The 23,540-nt window shown below is 40.9% G+C and overlaps 1 protein-coding gene across 32 annotated transcripts in view; it reads right to left on the bottom strand.

Annotated features, from left to right (window-relative positions):
- Window positions 1–23,540, bottom strand: part of SIPA1L1 (signal induced proliferation associated 1 like 1) — a 352,094-nt gene that overhangs the window by 203,733 nt on the left and 124,821 nt on the right. The window lies entirely within an intron of this gene.

The raw sequence follows: 23,540 nt of genomic DNA on the forward strand, positions 1-23,540 counted from the left end.
AAAAATATACATAAGTGCTTCCATAAATGTGTCGCTGTATGACATTTCTACCCTCGCTAGTGTGGCATGGTAGTTTTAGAGATGTCCAAACATTACTTATGCAATGCAAAAATATTCACACTAGCCCTCTGTCAAAAACACATCAATTTTAGTAGTAACATGGGACACACACACACAATATGTACAATATACTGTGACCTCTTATAAGCAGGTCAGATATTTATTTTGATGTAAAAAGTAATATTACAGGTACAAGAGGGTCACAAAATATATAATTTTGTGTTGCTAAATGAACCAAAAAGGCGTAATATTAAACACTAACTCTGTTTAAAGGTATAAGCCTCAAAGAAGCTGTTATACAAATGTATTTGTGATAACCATTAAGACTATAAGAGGTGTCCAGATATAAAGATAGATTTTACTGCATAAAAAAGTTTATTTTACCTTTTTAAATCGTGAAGAAAAAATTTCCCTTAACAAGGGTTACCTTTTTAATGAAGTCTAAATAACTCAAGTATTTAAAACTTTACACTTACCATTTTGTTTCAATTTTGAACGAAGTTTTAGGGCAAACATATCCACACAAGCTCAATGTATGCTTGCTTCTCTGATAATTAAAAGGTTAGTAATAAACTTCTCCCCCACCTAACCTTACCCTATTAACTTTTCTGTTGAACACATTCTCTGTGAATCTTAGACTTGGGTGTGATAACTGAGACAGGAAAGAATTATCCATATTTTGATAACTGATTAATCAATTGCATAGTAAAAATGTTTAGTTACATCATTGGATAAACTAACTCTGAGCCCCAGATGAGAGCAACCAGTAGTCACATCTTTCTCATCATCTGGGTTACCAATATTTACCATGTCCCTTGAGGAATATTTCCGACTCATCTTACTAAAACTGAAGAATATATCATATGATGGTCTTATTATCTTAAAATTAACCTGTTAGATTTTCTTTCTATGTTCTGTAGCCTTTCCTAGTCAAACTGGAAAACACCCAATAAAGTAATGACAGAAATCAAATTCCCTTCTATGATGCACAGTCTCTCATCTTCCATGAATTCCCTGGCAGTGATGCGTATAGACTGAAGGAAGTGGTGTGTAGTGTGAAGATGGGGTTCCCAGTTATGAGGGCACCGGTTCATCCAGCCTAAATGCATACTGCCTTTCAGAGTCTAAAACAGGGCTGGGTGAGTTATGAGAAATAGCCCATCAGATTCCCAAGCCCAAAATGTACCAGAGGTCAGCTTTCTCAAGGCACTGTCTATTTTTAAACTAATATAAGTTGGGTTCTAAATTTGACCTGCATTTAAATTATCATCTGGTGAGGAATGTCCAGCTGGACTCTCATGCACTTGAAGTTGCTTGAGGGAGGCCCAAACAAAGTTCATTTTATATGCAACAGACAAAGCCTCCTCTTAGCAACTGGCATCCTCCACAAAGGAAGAATAGCAGCTGTGAAAAAAGAGCCATCCTGCAGCTGAGGGACCCTGGAATCTACTTCTCCACATAATTAATAAAAGCGGGCATTCTTTATATGGAGATGGTTGGGGAAAACCAATTTCCAATTGCTCAGCACAACAGAATAAAGTAATAGGACATATTTTCAATGGGATGCAGAGAACATGAATGTCGTCTCAGGGAAGAAGCCAACAAAAACCTATTTTGAAGGGTCCTCACAGTACACGTCTCTTCAGAAAGTACAAGTTCACAAGGTCATACTGACCAGAATAGTCTCTTTGACAACGAAGTAGGTTTTCTTTTTTAATGTTGTGTTCAGAAACCGGAAGATCAAAGAAAACCATAAATATCCTATCAAAATATCAGTGAAATAATTATGGCACTGATTGCTGATAATTTTGGAAACTGTTATCATCCTCAATTTTAAGGAAGCTTCAAAACACTTAAAACTTTTACAATTTAAAAATATATATATTTCAAGGGAACTATAGTGGTATAGGGTTGGCACTAGCACACTGCATCACTTAGGAAATCATGTTCTCGTAATTTTGGTGTCTACATTCAAAAAATCGTTGCCAGGACAGAGGTGAAAAATATAAAGCAATAAATCTCTGTAAAAACATTTATAAGTATAAAATGACATAAATTATATATCCATTTCTATAAGCCAAAATACAGTAATTCAGTAGAAACCATTTAAATAAATTAAACTATTGCTAATTAAAAGGAACGTAAAATACCAGAGGTGCCCATATATGCAAATGTCACTATAAAGCCAGTCTCCTCTCATTAGCCTACAATTCTGGCCTGGTCCACCTGCCTACAGCGAAACTGACACTATGATTCAGAGCAAATCCAAATAGTTCATTTCCGAGACATCGGAAAGACCAATCTGATTCTACGGTTCAAAAACTACAGACCATGAAAAGTGTATAGTATCTGCACCAAAAGCCTTGATCCTGCCATGCTTCATTCATTCATTCATTCATTCATTCATTCATTCATTCAAATAACATGTATTAAGCAATATAGCTGAGGCTGCTTGTTCCTACCCAATGTCCACTCTCCATTTGTTCCTAACAGAACCCCAAATTTATCTCAGGGAAGCAAGGCACCTAACTAAAAGACTACCAGCATAGTCTCCCTTGCAGCCAGGTGAGTCTACATGAATAAGCTCTAGCCGATGAAAAACAAGTATGTGTGTTTTGAGAAAACAACCAAAGACAGATTGCCCAAAGGGAGCTGACTCTGTTCAGAACTGCACCTCTTTTCTCTCCCACCTTCCACTTTTTAAAACATGAAAGTGCTGCTTCTAGTAGCCATATTAAACCGTGCAGGCACCCTAAGGATGCAGGTCCAGAGCTCACACAGAAGGTCTAAGGGGTATGTCCTTAGTGTTGTCACATCCAGGGAGGCAGTGGTCAAAGATATTGGCATTGCAGAATATAATGACCTCTGATGCTATTTTTGCCTCGTTATCGCTAGCAATAGACTTGTGTCTCATACATATAAATATATACAAACTTATAAAATCTCTGAAAGAATGGGCCTACAGAATAGCACTTACCTTCCATAATGAGAACTTAATGCTCTTAAAGAAGAAAAACATAAGAACCAACGGTCCCTTCTCTGGTCATACCTACAATCTTTCACTTAAGCACTTACACACTAAGGATGGTGTGTGTGTGGTCTGTTTCCCCCACTATCCTGTAGAACTTAAAGGTAAGAATTATTCTTGATCACTTCTGCAGATACTCGATAAGCACTAAGTGAAAAACTTAAAGCAAATGAATACAGAATTCCTAAATTAAGTCTTCCAATGACAGATAATTCTGGAAATTATACCATGGTGTCTGCAGAAGGGCCAGCTCACTCAGTAAGAGGGAGAGCTAAGGTCCCCTGCTCTTTACATCAGTGATGTACAGAGCTCTCTGCCTCGTATCTCCATGGGCTGAGTAGGCTGAAGTGAATGCTGAGGAACTCCGGTCTTTCTCCTCCTCCTGCTGACCCTCTCACACTTGCTCGCCCATTACACATTGACTGAGAATACACTGCCGGGGTTCTAATGAACAAAACATGGTAACTGTCCTCAAGGAATCTACTAGTATGATCCAGAAAAAGCAAAGAAGCAATTACAATGAAATGTAAAAAAAGATGGATATGCATGATGTGTGTTTCCTATGGGGAGGCTGGGCACCATTCAGAGTGCTTTACACGAACTACACAACATCACCCCTGGACTTCCTCTGAGAGGTGGGCAGCGAGACCAAGAGGACACTCAGCAGGAAGGAGCCCCAAGCAACTAAACCAGTCAGGGGGCAACAGGTGGAGAGGGTAGGCAGCATAGCCTGCAGGACAGGAGAGGCTGAGCAACGGAAGTGAAGTCTGAACTTCCCCAGGTTGAAAGGTAGAGGCAGAACTTTGAATGGAGAGAATTTACTGGGGAGAAAAATCCAGAGGCAAGAAAAACCACAGCACATCAGAATTAGCCTGGAGATCATGAACATAGCCACCCCCAAGCAGTTTTGTTTTAATTGATTTCAGAGAGGAAGGGAGAGGGAGATAGAAACATCAATGATGAGAGAGAATCATTGATCAGCTGCCTCCTACATGCACCGCACTGGGGATCGAGCCCGCAACCCAGGCATGTGCCCTTAGCAGGAATCGAACCGTGACCTTCTGGTTCATAGGTTGACACTCAACCACTGAGCCATGCCAGCCGAGCCCCAAGCAGTTTTTAATACACGACAGGCTGAGTTTTCATGAGTTAAAGGATGGACTCTGAGAAAGACATGATGATTTTCACAAATATTTCTAAGTCATGCTCCCTTTAGGAGAGGCATGAAAGAATTCTTTAATCTGAAGTGCATAATATCAATCCTACTCTATTTTTAGGCCCATATTTATTAATATTTATAATTTTATAATTTTAAAAGATTGATTAGAGCGTAATAAAAGGATATTAAGAATTTTTTTTAAAACACAGCAGTTTGGGGGGGGGGGGGAATTCCCCAAACTGAAATAGTTTTTTAAAATATGCCACCTATCTGGCGCAGGATCCATACCCTTCCTTGGCTTCTTTGCACCTTCACTGCAAGCAATGGCCCCACAGTAAAGATCCAATAATAACGAGTTAGTATCATCCTGACCCAGCTCTAATATTTTGTAAAACTCCAAGAGAGAAATTCAGTGAAAGAGGGAACACCTGAACTGGCTGTCAATTTATGAGAGCGACCCTTAAATCCATCATCTACAACTCATTTGCCCATTCGCAGAAATGCCCTTCTTTGTGTACCAAACATCTACCAAAACAGACAGTATCTCGTTTTATGAAATGCCAAGTCCATGTTTTAAAAAGCTAACCTATCCTAAAAAAATAATAAAATAAAATATGCTACATAATATACTTCTCTTTAAACTTTGAAAAGATGGTTACATTAGATCCATGGCTTCAAAAATAAAGTTTGCATTTGGTGGTAGAGAGTCGACTCTTTCAAACCTAATTTCCACTCCCCTCCCCCTCTTCTCCAATCACAGAAATCTGGTTTTATTTGGGCTGGCAATGTGCCCACTTACATATCTCACTTGGGTCCCCCTTGAAGACATCGGTGGCCAAGGACTTTCAAGAAGATGTCAATATGTGGAGGTTCCACAAAGTCCCTTTGCCCCCTTCCCTTCCCCCTCCTCTTGCAGACATCCTGGCTGCAGCTCCAACATGGCCTGTGGTTAGGAACGAAGGCCTATGCTTAGGACGCTGAAAATCGGAAGGAGCCTAAGTCCCTCCTGATGACTTGGTAGGAGCACATTCCTAAAGGACACTTTATATGAGAAAATGAAATCCTGTTTAATCAGATCCCCCTTCCTACTTACCAGTCAACACAAATTTCATTGCAGATGCCAGAGAATATTTAAAGTATACATGGTAAGATTTGGCAAAAAAGCAATTTCAAATGAATTTACAGTATTAAAACATATTTCGTGATTCACTGCCCTTTACCATCTAAATCTCACATCCACATCCTTTCAAATACAAATAAATCTTTTCCAATTTTTTTTCCTTTGGGCACAAAAGGCATCTTGACACATGGGATCTACTCTGGGGGCTTAACTGGGCAGAGTGAGTGGGACCAGCAGAACAAGCCCTGGAGAGTGGATGTGTGGGGCAGTGCACGGGGGGGATTAAGAAGTTAAACAACAGCCCTGGCAGTGTTGCCCAGTGGCTCCAAGTGTCATCCCGTGCACCAAAATATGGCAGGTTGATTCCTGGTCAGGGCACATGCCCAGATTGTGGGTTAGATCCCTGGTGGGGCCCATGCGGGAGACAACCAATCAATGTTTCTCTTTCTCTCTCTCTCCCTTCCTTCCTTCCTTCCTTCCTTCCTTCCTTCCTTCCTTCCTTCCTTCCTTCCTTCCTTCCTTCCTCTCTCTCTCTCTCTCTCTCTCTCTCTCTCTCTCTCTCTCTCTCTCTCTCCCTCCCTCCCTCCCTCCCCCTCCCCTCTCTGGAATCAATAAAAAATAAATAAAGGAAGTTAAACAACAATAACACATCACACTGTAAGCTGTTTACAAAAGCTTCTTTGTTTTTTGCAAGCCAGGAGAATGGTTACTAACAGTCACTTGGGGGCTCTGTGATCTCAACTACTCCCTGGCTACTATCACAGAATCATGCTGAGATTTAAAAGTAACAGCATTCTTATTCTGGTATCCCTCACCTTATTTTTAAAAGTTATAGTTGTTTATAGCAACCTGCCTATATAGGTGAGATAAATTATTTTTATTTTACTTTTTTGGAAATGCTCTTATACTCTTTCCTACCCATACCATCAAAACAGCTAAGACAGCGGTTCTCAACCTGTGGGTCGCGACCCCTTTGGCGGTCGAACGACCCTTTCACAGGGGTCACCTAAGACCATCCTGCATATCAGATATTTACATTATGATTCGTAACAGTAGCAACATTACAGTTATGAAGTAGCAACGAAAATAATTTTATGGTTGGGTCACAACATGAGGAACTGTATTTAAAGGGCCAGAAGGTTGAGAACCACTGAGCTACAGGATTACGTGCAATGGATTATGCCTAGCATAAAAAGAATAACTCCAGAGAGCTGGGATGGGTGGTGGAGAAAGCTCCTATTTGTGGGGAGAATCAGAAATTTACTGACTATAGAAAAAGTCAGGATCAGCTTCTCTACTTCAACTCGATGTACAGATTTTGTTTAAAGCTAGAACAAAATCCAAACAAAGAAAGTAAACATGAAATAATCTATTTTCATTTCTGTTGTCACTTCCTTAAAAAAGATCACTTCTTTATTTTCCAAATATTGTTGCCAAACAAAATAACAAGCCTACTGATATCACTACATGACAACTGGGACTTCCTGCTGTACGTTGTCATTACACAAACATCAGTTTTTGAGATGTACATAGCATCTAGAGTCAAACCTAGATTTGAATTCTGGCTCTAACAATTACTAACTATGGGTAAAACCTTGGGCAGGCTAACTTATCTCTCTCTGGCCTCAGTTCCTACCACTATAAAATGAAAATAATGCTACCATTCTCCTCCTAGCATTGTTGGAAAAGTTAGTGCTAATGTGTCTGGTAGGTATTTTGTAGCTATTAATATGATGCTAACTACTAAGGAGGTTTTATTTGTTTGATTGTTGAAGATAAAAATTTTAAATAAATAAAAAAGCTAACTAAAAGCATCAAGTAAAATAGAAAACAAAAACGAGAGCTAGAGTAACTTCTGAATAATAGAGTTCTCTCAGATCCTGCCTGGAACACCTCTAGTGATGGGAACTCACTTGCTACCTCAAAACACAACTCCATCATTCATGCAAGGCTGCATGAACACACACAGAAGATGGTATCTACTACCATCTGTGTCTAGTTCTGTATCAGGCTTGAGGAAACAGAATATTAAAACATGGTCCCCTGCTCTCAAGGAATTCACAGCTCTGTCACATGTATAGTGAGACAGGCAATGTCACATGTACAGTGACAGGGCATGCTACAGGAATGCAGAGGTGGGGCATCCTACCCAACCCAGTGGTGTCAGAAGGAAGGAACGCCTTGAGTAAAACCTTACAGAACAAGGAGGTGGAAAGTGCTGAGAGGAAACAGAGCAAGCACCCTGTGGTGACAGAAGTACCAAGTTCAAAGCAGGGAGTGGTGGACGATGTGGTTGCCAGGTTCCCATCAGAGGGCTGGAAGGCCACCTTAATAATCCTGGACCTTCTCCCACAGGCTGTGAGGTGCACTGGAAATGTTTTAAGCAGGAGAGTGACACAGTTAGATATGCTTTTTGCATAGAAATTATGGTGGCAATGTGGAAAATGAACTGGATGCAGGGGCAGAATGAGACAGTAAAACAAGATAAGCAAGAACAAGGCCACATAATTGGGATGCCCATTTTAAGCTAAACCAAACTGTTATAAAATTTTGTAAGGAATTACAATTAAGATGGGTCTTCTGTGGTTTCTGTAGAGGTTTTGTACATATGTAATCTTCCAATGGATCCAGAAGAATAGAATCAAGTGAATAGAATAGGATCTGGTTTTAAATTCTCACTAAGTATGATACAACGTGAATGAAAGGTGAACTTGGAGACATTTTCATAAAGAGGAATGTGCAACTTCACAGTGAGATACCACAGAGCACAACCCCCACTTCAGTTTCACATCCAATGCCTCTACATATGAGCAACTGTTAACAGAAATAAAAACTGAATCTCAAATATTCATCACTTGTCTCTGTGCTGTGGGTAAACTGCTATCTACGTGTTTCAATTTAGGTAAAAAATGAAATTTTGATACAAATAGCCCTTAATTTGGACCATTTCTAAGACTTTCTCCCAAGGACTGTAGAATGTCCTTGGCCTATAGCTATGAAGGCACTTATGGAAAAAACAGCAAAATAGCTCCATGGATCTTATCTGAGTTTAGCAATTGGCCGACATTGCTCATAAAAAGGAAGGGATACCACACAAGTTGTCTGGCTGACTGTGAATTGGCTGCTGCCTGTACATTCACAAAGGAAAATGTGTATAAACATGCACATCCAGGCACAAATATTCATCTGGACAGGATGTGAGCACCATTTCTCAATTCCTTAGGGTCTTATTCTCTCTTAGAAGCATAAAATCAACCAACTGGTTTAGAGCATCTTAATTAATTTGGGTGAGGGGGAAGGAAGACAGAGAGAAGGAGTCATCTCTTTTGAACACAAATAAAGGCTCATCTCTGTAAAATCATTTTGGAAGTTTAAAAGATTAAGTGCATTAATACTCTAAGTTATCCATATGAAAATGTACCAAATTCTTATTGCCTTGAACTTCAGCCCTTCCTTTGGATTCTGTCCCCTGACGCTGGATTAACAAAGCTCATTGCAGCACAATTCTATGGAATCAGACATACTCAAGAAAAGGGGGGTGATTTACCAGAGACTACTTACACCAAGCTGACATGGGGAGAACTGGCAGAAGGAATGTTCTGATGACATAATGAATCATAAAACCAAGACTGTTCCATTCTTTCTTTGGTTGAAATTGGATAATCATGAAACCCAGTACTTGATTTTTGAAGCTCCTATATACCTAGTTAAAATGCTCTTTACCTTCATAAAAAGTGTTATTTTTAGTGAGGTATAATTAACATATAGCATAATATTAGTTTCAGATGTTCAATATGATTCAATATTTGTATATACGGGGTAGAATAAAAGTAAGTTTACAATTTGCGAGTATGCAAAACTGTTTATTCTTGTATTCTTATTAATTCCTAGTGGCCCGGTGCACAAAATTCGTGCCTGTGAAGCCTGCACCCTCTCCAATCGGGGAACCCTTGGGGGATGTCCGACTGCCGGTTTAGGCCCAATCCCTGTGGGACATCCCTCTCGTAATCTGGCACTGCTGGCTCCTAACTGCTCACCTGCCTGCCTGCCTGATCACCCCTAACTGCCTCTGCCTACCTGCCTGACTGCCCCCTAACTTTGAAAGTCTTCAAAGTGGTCAAAATTAAGAAATTTTTCCCATTCAACTGGACAATTTTATAGCTGAAAGGTTAAGAGCACCAGCCTCATGGGGTTCCTTTTATTTTTTAAATTAAATCTTTATTGTTCAGATTATTACAGTTGTTCCTCTTTTTCCCCCCATAGCGCCCATCCACCCGGTTCCCACCCACCCTCTGCCCTCACCCCCCCCCCACTATCCTCATCCATAGGTGCATGATTTTTGTTCAGTCTCTTCCTGCATCCCCCACACCCCTTTCCCCCCCAAGAATAGTCAGTCCACTCCCTTTCTATGCCCCTGATTCTATTATAATCACCAGTTTATTCTGTTCATCAGATTATTTATTCACTTGATTTTCAGATTCACTTGTTGATAGATGTGTATTTTTTGTTCATAATTTGTATCTGTACCTTTTCCTTCCTCTTCCTCTTCTTAAAGGATACCTTTTAGCATTTCATATAATACTGGTTTAGTGGTGATGAACTCCTTTAGCTTTTCCTTATGTGTGAAGCTCTTTATCTGACCTTCAATTCTGAATGATAGCTTTGCTGGATAAAGTAATCTTGGTTGTAGGTTCTTGGTATTCATCACTTTGAATATTTCTTGCCACTCCCTTCTGGCCCACAAAGGTTGTGTTGAGAAGTCAGCTGACAGTCATATGGGTGCTCCCTTGTAGGTAACTGAGTTTCTTTCTCTTGCTGCTTTTAAGATTCTCTCTTTGTCTTTTGCTATTGGCATTTTAATTATGATGTGTCTTGGTGTGGTCCTCTTTGGATTCCTTTTGTTTGGTGTTCTCTGTGCTTCCTGGACTTGTAAGTCTATTTCTTTCACCAGGTAGGGGAAGTTTTCTGTCATTATTTCTTCAAATAGGTTTTCAATATCTTGGTCTCTCTCATCTTCTGGCACCCCTATAATTCTGATGTTGGTGTGCTTGAAGCTGTCCCAGAGGCTCCTTACACTATCTTCGTATTTTTGGATTCTCTTTTCATTTTGTTTTTCCGGTTGGGTGTTTTTTGCTTCTTCGTATTTCAAATCTTTGACTTGATTCTTGCGATCCTCTAGTCTGCTGTTGGGAGTCAGTATAATATTCGTTATTTCAGTCCGTGTATGCTTAATTTCTAGTTGGTCCTTTATCACAACCTCGAGGGTCTCATTAGGTTTTTTGTAGGTCTCATTAAGTTTATCGGCAGTCTCTAGAAAATTCTTGAAAAACCTTAAAAGTGTGGTTTTGGACTCTATATCCAGTAGTTTGCTTTCCTCCATTTCTGTCATTTGTGTCCTGTTTCTTTGTCTCTGCATTTTTTTATGCTTCGCTGTGTTGATAGAGTGGCTTTCTGTGCTAGGTGTCCTATGGGGCCCAGTGGCTCAGCCTCCCCAATTACCTGAGGAGGACACTCTTGGTGCACCCCCTTGTGGTCTTTGTGCACAGTCTTGTTGTAGTTAAGCCTTGATTGTTGTAGGTAACACTGGGAGGGATTGACCTCTAGGCCAATTGGCTGTGAGAATCAGCTGTGTCTGCAGTGGGAGAACTTCTGTGCTGGAGACACCCCTCCAGGGCAAGATTTGCTTCCACGGGGCTTTGGTGCTCACTGAGTCTGCCCCCTGAGTGTGTCCTTTATGGATCCGAGGAGCTGCAATCTGGATGGTCCCACTCTGACCACCGGAAACACTGGCTCCTGGATCTCTAAGGAGGTGCTAATCTAGCCTCTGCCTGAGGCTATCCAGCAGGAGCCAGCTTTGACTCAATCCAAGCTGCCCTGGGGCCTTGGGCCAGCTGCAGTTTGTTAGGTAATTATCAGATTGCAAAGGGCCAGGCCTTTCATATGCAAAAGCCTCAGTGCATGGCTTGGGCGGGGCAGGGTCCCAGGCGATCAACAGGGCAGAGCGAGCAGTTATGGCTGCTCTCAGTCCTGCCCTGAGAGGCCCTGCTTCTCAGTGTCACGGCAATCACTGCAAGCACCCCTGAGAGAAAGCTGCCCTCAAGTTCCGACCGATGCCAGACAGTCCAATTTCTCCCCGTATGAGTCTGGGTCCCCAGAGACTCGCCCGGAACTGGAGCTCAGAGCTTGAGACTCCCTCCCAATTGAAAAAGAGAACCGTGTCCTCAGCCGCCAGCCCTCTCCGCATACGCCTCTGTACCTCTGTATTTTACTTCCGCACCGCACCTCCTCTGAGTCTCGGTATGCTTTTCTCTTTCCTTCTAGTTGTAGAATTTCCACTCCGCCAGCCTTCCTGTGGTTCTGGATGATGTCCGTTCCGTCTTTTAGTTGTATGTTTGAAGTGGTTGCGCGAGGCAGCAATCTCCAGTGTTTACCTATGCCGCCATCTTGGTTTCCTCATGGGGTTCTTATGAGGATGACACAGGATAACCCAGGCAAGGTGCTCAGCACCGGGACTGGCACAGAGCTCTTTAAACATCCCAATGTTATGAGTCTTAAATAATATAACATGGCACAAGCACTAGGAGAGGCAATATTCAAGTCCTCAACACTTGATCACTCAGGGGAAAAATAGATGCTAAAAGTATGAAAACAATAACAACCATGGTGTTACATTTAAGGAATAACAGGGTTATCCAACTATCTTCCATATTCATATATTACCATCACTTTTTGTCATTTAAATGTTAAGTGAGTTATTCTTAATTACCTCAAACTTGGCCTTTCTAATTGCCTACTCCTATATACCAGTACTGCTATGATCACATTCACATGGCCTTCTGAAGTTGATTCCAAGAGATTGATTACCTACAGTTGAGTCCCCCCTCACTAATTTTTAATATATTTCTTCAGATAAATAATTACTTTAATTTGCTAATTTCTAGACCAGGGCATTGTTTCCACTAGGAATCCATTGAACTATTTTTGTTTTTCACCAAATGTCTGATTAATTATATTTAGTCCACTTTTTCTAAGTCAGTAGAAAATGAATCTGTTAAAAATAGCTTCTCATTTTTAGACTTCCCTAAATCCTCTAATTCCTCCTAGAGTTTATACAAGGGTTTCAGAATGAAGATGCATCAACTCTCACCTCAGAGGCAACTCAATACTGGATAGTGAGGGCTTAAAATCAGACAATTCTTGATGTAACAAAAGATAAAAACCTCAAGGTAAACAGAATAATGAATGACTACAGGCTTCCCAAATGCATTTCTGCACCAAAAATCATATGGTGCTAAATGGAAATTTGTATCATGGTACTAAAATGTTTACCTCAAATTGTTATTTTTTTATTAGTGAAGAGGAGCAAGAGAAAGAGCCCACTGTATTCTTAACACAGGATTTCCACAAAACTAGGAGGTTTCTACTTTGTTCTCATACTTTTAAATGTAAATCAATTCAGGCAAGATAATATGACTTTTGTTTTAAAGTCTATGAGAAACAACTGTCCACAGAATACCTACTGTTTCAAGATTTATGTAACTCATCCAAAAACTATTCCAAATTTTGTATTTAAAAACAACATAGAGGGGACACTAGTTCTGGATAAGATGAAGGAAGTCCACTCTCACTGAAGGCACCTGTACTGCCTGGACAGAATATAGGAAGCAGCTATTGGAGGGCTCTGAAAAGTAAGATGATAGCAAATTGAATGGGAGAGAAGAGCAAAATTCAATCACTAAACCAGTGATAAACTTCCCCATTTTTAGCTCCAAAATCCCCCAGCCTGGACTCAAGGCAGGCAGACTCCTAGAAGCAAGCACCAAGATGCAAACAAATTGAGTAAACCCACAAATCCCTTGAATTCTAGCTTGAGAAGCAGGAAGGGGGATTCCTAACTCTGGAAGGATTGGTGGAAATCCCTCCCTTCCCTCCTTTTTTCTCTATTCTCTTGCTCCCCAGTTCAAGGCAATCTCAAGGTAATGGGGGTAGAGGCAACCATAGCCACCTAAACCTCTGAGAAAACGGAACCTTCCTCTCTAATCAGACGAGCTGTGATCTCAAGGTATAGGGCAAACCTCTGTAGCTCTTTTTCTCTGTCTTTCTGCCTCGTGGTCCAGAATGTAAGCAGTCACAGGAAGTGCACCACCCTATTCTAAAGCCCCATCTTTGTGGCTAGATGACTGAGAAAGGGAACCTCGGGGAACAAGAACTACCAGAGAAATTGACCCATGTGAATACAGCCAGTTGATTTCTGGCCAAGATGCAAAGGCAGTTCAATGGGGAAGAGACTATCTTTTGAATAAATGGTGTTAGAATAATTCAACATCCATATGTTAAAAAAAAAAAAAAGAAAGAAAAGAAACTTGACCTAAACCTCAGACTTTATACAACTATCAATCCAAAATAGATCATGTAGATCTACATGTAAAATATAAAACACTAAAGGTTTTAGATGACATACAAGCAAATCTTTGTGACCTGGAGATAGGCAGAGTTCTTGGACATTATCTCCAAAGGAGGATCCACTAAACAAAAGAAAAAAAGAAAAAAAGAAAAAAAGAAAAGAAATATAAATTGCACTTCTTCAAAATTAAAAATTCTTGCTCTGAGTTAGACACTACTAAGAATGAAAAAATAAGGGACACACTGACAAAAATATTAGCAAATTAAAAATGCAACAAAGGATTTGTGTATCTGGAATATATATTCTCTCTCTCTCTCTCTCTCTCTCTCTCTCTCACACACACACACACACACACACACACACACACACACACATCCTCTGAAAACTAAATAAGTAAAACAATTAAAAATGGACTTTAATAGATTGTTCACCAAAAGTGTGTGTGTGTGTGTGTGCGCGCGCGCGTATGTGTGTGTGTAAATGGCTGCAAGCATGCACATAAAAAATGTTTAACATCATTAGCCATTAGGGAAATGCAGATTAAAATCACAATTAGATAACTGCTACACATCTAATAAAATGACTTAAATTTAAAATATTTAAAAACACTAACAATACCAAGTGCTCACAAGGGTGCCAAGTATCTGACACTTTACAAAATTCAATGTACACCTATCATATAACCAGCTATTCCACCCAAAAGAGAGAAAAGCATGTGTCCAACAAAGATCTGTACACAAAGGTTCATGGTAGCTTTATTTATAACTAGAGGCCCGATGCACAAAATTCGTGCAAGAGTAGGCCTTCCTTTTCCCGGCTGCCGACACCAGCTTCCCCCCAGCACCTGGGACCCAGGCTTCCCTCCAGCCGGGCTTCCCTCCAGCTGCTGGCAGGTACCCAGGACCCAGGCTTCCCTCGCAGCCCCGGAAGGCTTTATTAGCATATTACTCTTTTATTATTACAGATACCCCAGAACTAGAATAACTAAAATGTTCTTCAACCGGTTAATGGACAAATAAACTGCAGCACAGCCACACAATAGGTCCTACTCAGCTATTAAAAGGAACACACTATTCATTCCCACAACAACCTGGGTGAATCTCAAAGGCATTATATGCATAAAAGAAGTCAGCTTCAAAAGATTATATACTGTATGCTTCCATTTAAATGCCATCTTTGCAAAGACAAAACTATAGTGATGGAAAACAGATCAATGGCTGCCAGGGCTTGAGGGTGGGAGGAAAATACAACATGAGGAAACTTTTGGAGGGGATGGAACACTTGTGAGGATGGCTATACAAATTGACACATGTGTTAAAACTCATAGAATTGTATACAAAATAAATAAAGGTCATTTTACTTCATGTTAATTTTCTACACCAACATAAAAATACCTCAAATTTACAATGACAGCTCCCATAACTAACTTATGTAAATATCGCATTGAATGCTGCCAGAGAAATGGGTTTTAAGACAGTGGACACAATAGTATTCAGCATTATTTAAACCAAGTTTATTTATATAAAACATTTTTAAAGGCACTATAAAATCGTTTCTTTCCAAAGCTTGACCATAAAAATACAGCTGTTTAATAGTAAGAAAGCCAATATTCAAGGGAGCCCAAAAATTCCAGTCATTTTGGCATCTGACTTTTGAGATGTTGATGTTACAAAGCAGGTGAATCATCCAGGAAACAGATGCATGAGCTTAGAGTCATCCACAGTTTGTCCACTACGACAGGTTCCATCTCTACCCCACAGGGCTTCACACACCTCCTCGGTTTCCTCTACAGGAAGCACTCAATGCACAGTTTGTTTTTAGAACATGAAGAGCGTGTATACAAAAGGAAAGGGTGAAGGAGACCAACTCACGGAGCACGTGTGCCCTTGATCATCACTCCCACCACCGTGTTTGGTGCCTTCCCAGTACCAGAAACAGACCCCAACTCCTGTACACCTCGTGTCAGAACTGATGCTCCCCTCAGCTCGCAACTGCATTGCTAACCCGAAATGATCCCCTGGGTTCAAAATGCTATGAAAGAATCATTTTCTAAGACATATCTCTGCACTGTTTCTGTCAAAATATGTTAGTCTTCCATTGCCTCAAAGCATTTGTTATGAAGTTATTTTTGCCTATTCCAAACAGTAACAACCACTAAAAGGATAGAAATACAACCATCTTTTGTCCATTGAGGCTCCTTTCCTTTTCCAAGTATGCACAGCATAATTTAATGCTGGTCATTCAAGTGCATGAAATAATCACAAATGTGCTACTTTAAACAGTACTTTTAAAGAATTTTTATTTTAATGGTAAAACTATGGACAATTTTTTTCTCTCTATTTTTCTCTACTTGTCAAAGGTTCCCTAACTAAAGCATCAAGATAGTTGAAAAATTCCCTTTCCTCTAGTCCTGACATAATTTGCTATAAATTATGGCTGTCACTATTATGTTTTCATTTTTCACAATCTTAGAGAAATTTTAAAGGCTCTAATATCCCACCATCACCACCCAGAAAGTGGGGAGGGACAGTTAGGTACTCTAAAATTCAGATAATATTGCTCTCACCAATTATTACAAAAATAATTCAGTTACAAACATAAGGAGAGTCAAGTTATTTTTTAATGGAGAAACCCCTCCTTGATCTGTTTAACTTGGCTGAGAACAGTGCACAGGCACGGATGGGCATTTAATAAGCCAGTTCTGATTAGAAAGTAGTACATCTTGGGGTTTTTTCAGACATATACTTAAAATAATCACCCGGCTGTACATGACTGAACCTTGACTCAGACACCGGGAACGCTACTTTCCTTTCAATGTCGAAATGAAAGGTGATTCCAATGATGCCATCATAGCAGGGCTCTCCTTTCTGTTGCCTAGGATGCTATTATGTCTATCAGCCTTGGTAGCTGACAAAGATATTTTGCATTCTAAATAATAGCAATACACTGAATTTTACACACACACACACACACACACACACACACACACACACAAATTTTACATGATTTAGAGCCTTTAGTTTAAGGTCTTTTTCAGACTGAACTATGTTAGCAGTGCCTACAACTTAAGTTACAAATCAGATCTGAGTATATCACTGTAAACAGCCAAATGAAGAAAGGAAAAACTGGATGCCATTCTGTGAAGCCTGATGACACCAAGGCAAGGAGGAATTCCGACGCCCCCTGCCCCCCTGGTGCCAAGAACAGGGACCCATCCCTGTGCGTGCCCAGCAAAGAATCCTCACCTAAACAGTAATGGGCTTGGACGAGATACTCCACAAACCCTTACACTCCTCATTCGATAATTTTAGCACAGGATTGAGACCTCTTTAGACTGAGCTCCTCAAAGGCTCTGTCTTCTTCATCCCCCAGGCATGACACCTGGCACCTAGGAGATACTCAATAAATGGTTGTTGAATAGGAAGACCTTTTTCAAAAATTGAACTACATAAAAACAACCATGACTTCTAGTGATCATTATCCATGGGTCCCCTGAAGCACACGCAAAAAAGAACTACATTTTCTTAGACAAAAGTCACTTTTCAGCTGACTTCATAGCTGATAATAGGTTGTACTCAAAGACATCTCAGCTCTGCTAATTTTTCACAGCTCATTTGTGTTTGCATTATCAACATTACCTTCAACCCATGGTTCCTCACAGGAATCTTTATAAGCCAATTGTCAATCCTGTAGCTGTTGTTTTAATTGAAACGGCTAACATAATCTGTAAGTCTCTGGAGTAAACGCAGATGTCACAATAGGCTGAAAGCAGACAAGAGAGTGGGGCCTCCTCCACCCTCTGCCAAATGGAGCCCCTTACAGGTCCCAGGACACCTATGTTCCAAAGGGGATGCCTATCAACTGATTTAGGACCCAAACAAGGGTCCCAGCTTCAATCTCAATGCTGAATATTAGTAAATTTTAGTTTATTTCTTAGAACAGCTTAATAACAGCTGCAATGTTTTCTTTCTTCACTCCAACATATGCAACCATTCTGGAAAACAAATCTAGGCTTCTTCTGATAGCATTTTTGCTCTAGCTCATCCAGGTTATGTAACCTTCTTCTATCCACAAGTTCAGGACTTCTAAGGCAGAACCTACTACTCCTTCTTTTTATACTTAACTTTACTAAAGAAAAGATTAAAATGTAGTGCTGGGGGCAGAAAGACCAACAGTTTTAGAATCAGAAAATCTGGGTTCAGAATCTGCCATTACCAACTGTGTAGCTTGGGGTGGGGAAACAACTCTTTCTGAGACTGTGTTTTTTTTTATGTCTAAAATGAGGAAAATGCTATTTGGTTCAACTATATTGGTTACTATAAAGATTAATAACTATTATAAATGAATACTAATAATTATAAATATTGAAAGCAATTTTTTCTATACCTCTAAACTTTAATTATGTATTATATCTTTATTATTACACAGATGAACAGAAATTTTATTTATATATGCATATATTTAAGTTTTAAAATAAAAGTAAATTGTGTATATATTTAATTACAAGTAATTAATAATTATTTTAAAGGCTAAAAGTAATTCTTACCATTTCCATTCATGTTCTCTCTTAGTAAGTCATTCTATGAAATAGCAACTCTCAACAGTAACCAAATTCAAAAGGCCTCTTTGTATTTTAAGTCAGCCATTACTATAATAAGGCTACTATGTGGTATAACACCTGTCTGTCATTTGTGAGAATTACAAAATTCAAAATTAAGTACAAAATATACACTCAAAAGTCACCCACCATCCTACCACCCAGATAAAGTCCATTAATGCTGTGGTACGGTTTTTAAAGCTGAGGTCATATATGTAAAACGCCTTGTACCCTTTGCAATGGACCATTATCCTGTGCACACTTCCCCATGCCATTCAGGGTTCTTCAAAACCAGATGCTCAATCCTGCTAACAGTCCTCTAGGAGTACATGTCACAGCTGAACCATGGTTATAACACCTGACATATAGGCTGCATTCAATTTTTACAACTACTAAGTTACAACTACTAAGGTAATAAACATTCTGAACATAAACTTTTGTGAATTTTTTTTAAAAATGTTTTTCCAGAAAATCCTAGAAGTGCTAAAGTAGTATATAACCATTCTGAAGGCTCTTGGCACAGACTATAAAACTGGTTTTTATTAAGTTCATACAGCAAAACCTCACTTAACCAAGGTAACAAGATAATTGGTTTAGAAATGTAAAGGCTGCTATAAGCAGAGAACCATTAAACACACACACACACACACACACACACACACACACACACTCTCCTTGGCCATTTTATTTTAAGTTAACATAATATACATTCTTTTGCCAATTTCCTGATGTGGGGTCAATGTCTTTTCCATAAATAATCAGTCTGTGGATTGACTGTTAGGCTGGTCATTCTTATATAAACCATACCCAAAAAAGCATCACCCCCAATTTCCTTTTTTTATTAGGGTGGACTCAAAGGCTCTCCAGAAGCAAGGTGAGAATCCTTACAGAAGTGTAATTACTCCCCAATCCTTTATAGTTGCCATGACCATACCCAACTTAGCAGCATTTGGGGGAGGGGGGGGAGGTTTGCCTTTGGAGGCCTTCCAAAGCATTTGGCACATCTTTGTAGAAAAATAGTGTCATATTTAATCAGATTATATAAAATTTTAATTATATAATTACAATAACAAGTACCACTGACAAAAACAGGTTTTGTTATACTAGTAAACACAACTGACTTGAACAACATTCAAATCGACCCTCCAACCCAGAGGGATATGGGCACCTAGAGTGGCTGCCAGCCTGTAGGTGTTTGACAGGAGGAGGAGGTCAGGGAAGTGGAGGTCACCATAGAGAGCTCTCATCTCTCAGCACCTTGCACATATTGAGTATTAAAATTTTAAAAGTCATATATACATGCACAGTATAAACTTACACAGACACAGGCTGCCCCTAAGCTTAAAGAAAGAGCAGTATATGCTAGTGTTTAATACAGACTTGCTGAATGGAAGCCAAAAGCAACCAACCATGGTCTCTCTATTCTGCTCCTCCACCTGACCTCCAAATGCTGGAGGCCACGATCAGTCCCCAACAATCCTCCCTTTTCTATCTATATTCAGTCACCAGCTGATCTCATCCACTCCTAAAGCTTCAAAGACCATATATTGAGCAAAGATTCTCAAATTTAAAACTCTAGGTAACTTGTCCACCAAGCAGCTCACACTTAGCAGAATATGGACCCAAACCTGCAGCATTTACCAGACATAATCACCACCGCCCTCTGCTTAGGCTACATGGCTCAGATGACCTTGACTTTTCCCATTTGTAACCCCACACCCATTGTAATAGTAACTCCTGTCATCTCTCCGTGTGTTTGTTAGTTTATCTCCTGTCTCTTCTCCTTAAAATGCAAGCATCCAGAGGGCTGAGCCCTGCCTTGTTCATGACTGTATCTCCAGCCCCCAAACTCATCCCAGACACATAATACGTCCTATGTAACACTGTCGAATGAAAAAGGCTCCCCAAAACTGCCAGACTCTCTAGGAGATTTTCCATGTACAATTAGAAGAGTAGGAGACAATTTTCCCAACTTGGGAGTGACAACAGACCACTACTTCAATACTCTCATTTTACAGATGTGAACCTTATGGTCCAGAAATTACACAATTTACCCCAAATCACGAGAACGCAGAGCTCCAGTAGCAAATGTAAACTGATGCACAAGTAGCCCCACAAATTACCCCTCTATCCCCTCTCCTTTTGCTGATATACAACACATTTTTTCCAAGTATCTGGAGAATTATACTGAGTTAATATCAGAGATGTGTATTTTTCCATTTGGGGTGTGGAAAAAACATTTGGCAAGAGGCCTCTCACACTGTCCCCAATTACACAGCCACTCGAAAAGCCCACGATGAGTGTTGAGGCTGCTGAAGCACCAGAGAGCAACTCACAGCAGACAAAAACCAAGTCAAGTCACCCAAATTCAACATCCCAAAGCCACTGCAGGAAGCTGTTGCTGCTAACCTCACTTCCTTTTTTTCACAAGCCTGTCCCTACCAGGATCTACCGTAAATTTCCAGTACAGAGGGAGAGAGAGTAGCTGGGTGTTCAATAATTGGAAATTGTCATCTGGTTTCATATTTACTATTCAAAGATTCTATATAAAATGCAGCAACACAAGGCTCACTCAGAAAGCTCCCCCAAGTGAACTCCCCACAGAAGTAAAGAAATGTTACCTCATTGATTTTATCATTCCCCTGTCCCAATCTCAATACCCTGGTGCTTACAAGCTCTTGGTACCCCCACCCCAACTCCCAGCTGCTGCTACCAGCTTGGGACCAGACCCAGTCAGCGAGGTCTCCCCTCAGCTCCTGTCCCTACTCACCTAACCACATCAACCTCCTGGCTAGGAACAAGCTTGGTGTATGAACTTATCCAAACGTGATCAGAAGTTCTACCTAGTTATTTGTTTTTAGAAACAACAATTAATAAGCACTTTAAAATTAACAAAACAGTTTTTCCACAAACATCTCGTGTACGCTGAATAAACACCACCCATGAAGTTTCTAGCAACATCGCCTTCCTTGCTTTTCATATGAGAATGTGAGTGGTCAAAAAGGTTAGGAACAGGGCTAGCCCAGCTAGTGTGGCTCAGTGGTTGAACACTGACCTATGAACCAGGAGGTCATGGCTCGATTCCCCGTCAGGGCACATGCCCAGGTTGTGGGCTCGATCCCCAGTGTGAGGCGTGCAGGAGGCAGCTGATCAATGATTCTCTCTCACCCTCTGCCTTCCTCTCTGAAATCAATAAAAATATATTTTCAAAAAGAACAGGGCCAGTGTCACACGGTGATATCCACACCGACACTGTCTGTCAAAACGAAGCCCTTGCTCTTTTGCCTTCACTGACTATAGAGCAGGGGTCCTCAAACTTTTTAAACAGGGGGCCAGTTCACTGTCCCTCAGACCGTTGGAGGGCCGGACTATAGTTAAAAAAAAAAAAACTATGAACAAATTCCTATGCACACTGCACATATCTTATTTTGAAGTAAAAAAACAAAACGGGAACAAATACAACATCTGTATTTGCATGTGGCCCACGGGCCGTAGTTTGAGGACCCCTGCTAGAGCCTCTGGTGAGAGCTGCACCTGGATCTGTTAGCCACCTCTGCTACGCCCAGCAGAGCACCCTTCAGCTCATGCAGTCATTGCAGCTCCCTACTGCCTTGATTTTTCCCAAGGCTAGGATGGAAGGTGGGGGAGAGATGACAGGTTAAACATACAAGAGGTAAAAAATAATGCAAGAAAGATCAGGCAATATTTCCCCCCCCACCCCCACGCCCCCCCCACACACACACACACGAACACATCTTTACTGTACTTCATAATTTGCAAAGAGCTTTCACGTAGACTTAGTGTCCCCCAGAATCATAACAGAGCACTGAGGCTGGAGCCTGGGAAGCTGGGACTCAGGTCTGTGGCTGGATAAGGTATCCTGGAGCTGAGACACAAGTGCACTGTGAAGAATGGGGAAGGTCTCAGGGAGGTTGAGGTGAGAGACCAGAGTATTCCAGACTTAGCACATACCACCACAACCTGGAAATGGACACAGACCTGGAAAGTCGGGAACCTCCACGATGGAGCACTTGGTTTTTATTATGGACTAACAAGAGCTCAGATGAAAGCAAGGGAGATGTTTAAAGGAAAGTAGGGGGACTTCAACTTCATCTAAAATAAATTAATAGCTCTATAAGAGAATAAGCATAATGAGCTCTCTTCCATAAAGATATGTGGTTTTCAGAGAAAAAGCTCAGACTTTTTTGGGAGGGGATTTTATGTTTCCTGTCCTCTAAGATCAAAATTCATCTTTTATACTCCTTCATCTCCCCTGTTTTTCACTGCAAAAGAATCACATCTTTTTATGTATACACTAGAGGCCCAGTGCACAAAACTGTGCACAGGTGGGGTCCGGCCGGCCCGCCCCAATGAACAGGGCCAGCAGGGGAGAGGAGACATGGGAGGTTGGCTGGCCAGTGCCGGGGTCCAACCCCAGCGGGTCCAGGGGTCCCCAAAGGTGTGGACGGAGTCGGCGAAGAAGGAATGACACGGAGACAGCGTTCAGTTGATCAGCAGCCTAGCCAGGATCTCCAGCCAAGTTCTGGTCTCGATCTCCAGAGAGGTTCTGCTTAGGATCTCCGGCCAGGTTCTGTCCAGGTTCTCCAGGCAGGTCCAGTCACCAGGTTCTAGTCAGGCTCTCCTGCCAATCTCCGCAGTCAGTTTCAGTCCAGGATCCCCTGCCATGCTCTCTCGCCAGGCTCTGCCTCCAGGCTCCGAGGCCAGTCCCTGTCCAGGATCCTCCGGCATGCTCTCGCCAGCGAAGTTCTTCTGTCCCTAGAGAATGTTCTGTGTAGGTTCTGTGCCTAGGCTCTGTCTCTCTTGGTCCTGTCTTCCAAGCCCTGTGTTCTGAGTTCTGTTCTAAGTTCTGTCTCTGTCTCTAGATTCTGAGTTCTGTGTCCTGAATTCTGTCTGTTGTTGTCTTGTTGCATCTGTATTTATACCAGTTGATTCTAATCCTGTCAATTTCTATTACAAAGGTTAGGGCATTTCTTATCTCCATTCCAGGGAGTAAAGATTATGTAGCTTAAGCATGATTGTAGTTAAATTGATTAACTACCTGCCTGGCACTTAGTTAAGGAGTTTCATCCCCTCCCTAACTTCAGGGGAAAATCCCTACCTGGGGATTCAACCTTTCTCGGAGAGGTGACCTTGGTTAAAACATAGCGCCAA

This window comes from Myotis daubentonii, chromosome 1, assembly GCF_963259705.1.
Source record: "Myotis daubentonii chromosome 1, mMyoDau2.1, whole genome shotgun sequence".
NCBI lineage: Eukaryota > Metazoa > Chordata > Mammalia > Chiroptera > Vespertilionidae > Myotis > Myotis daubentonii.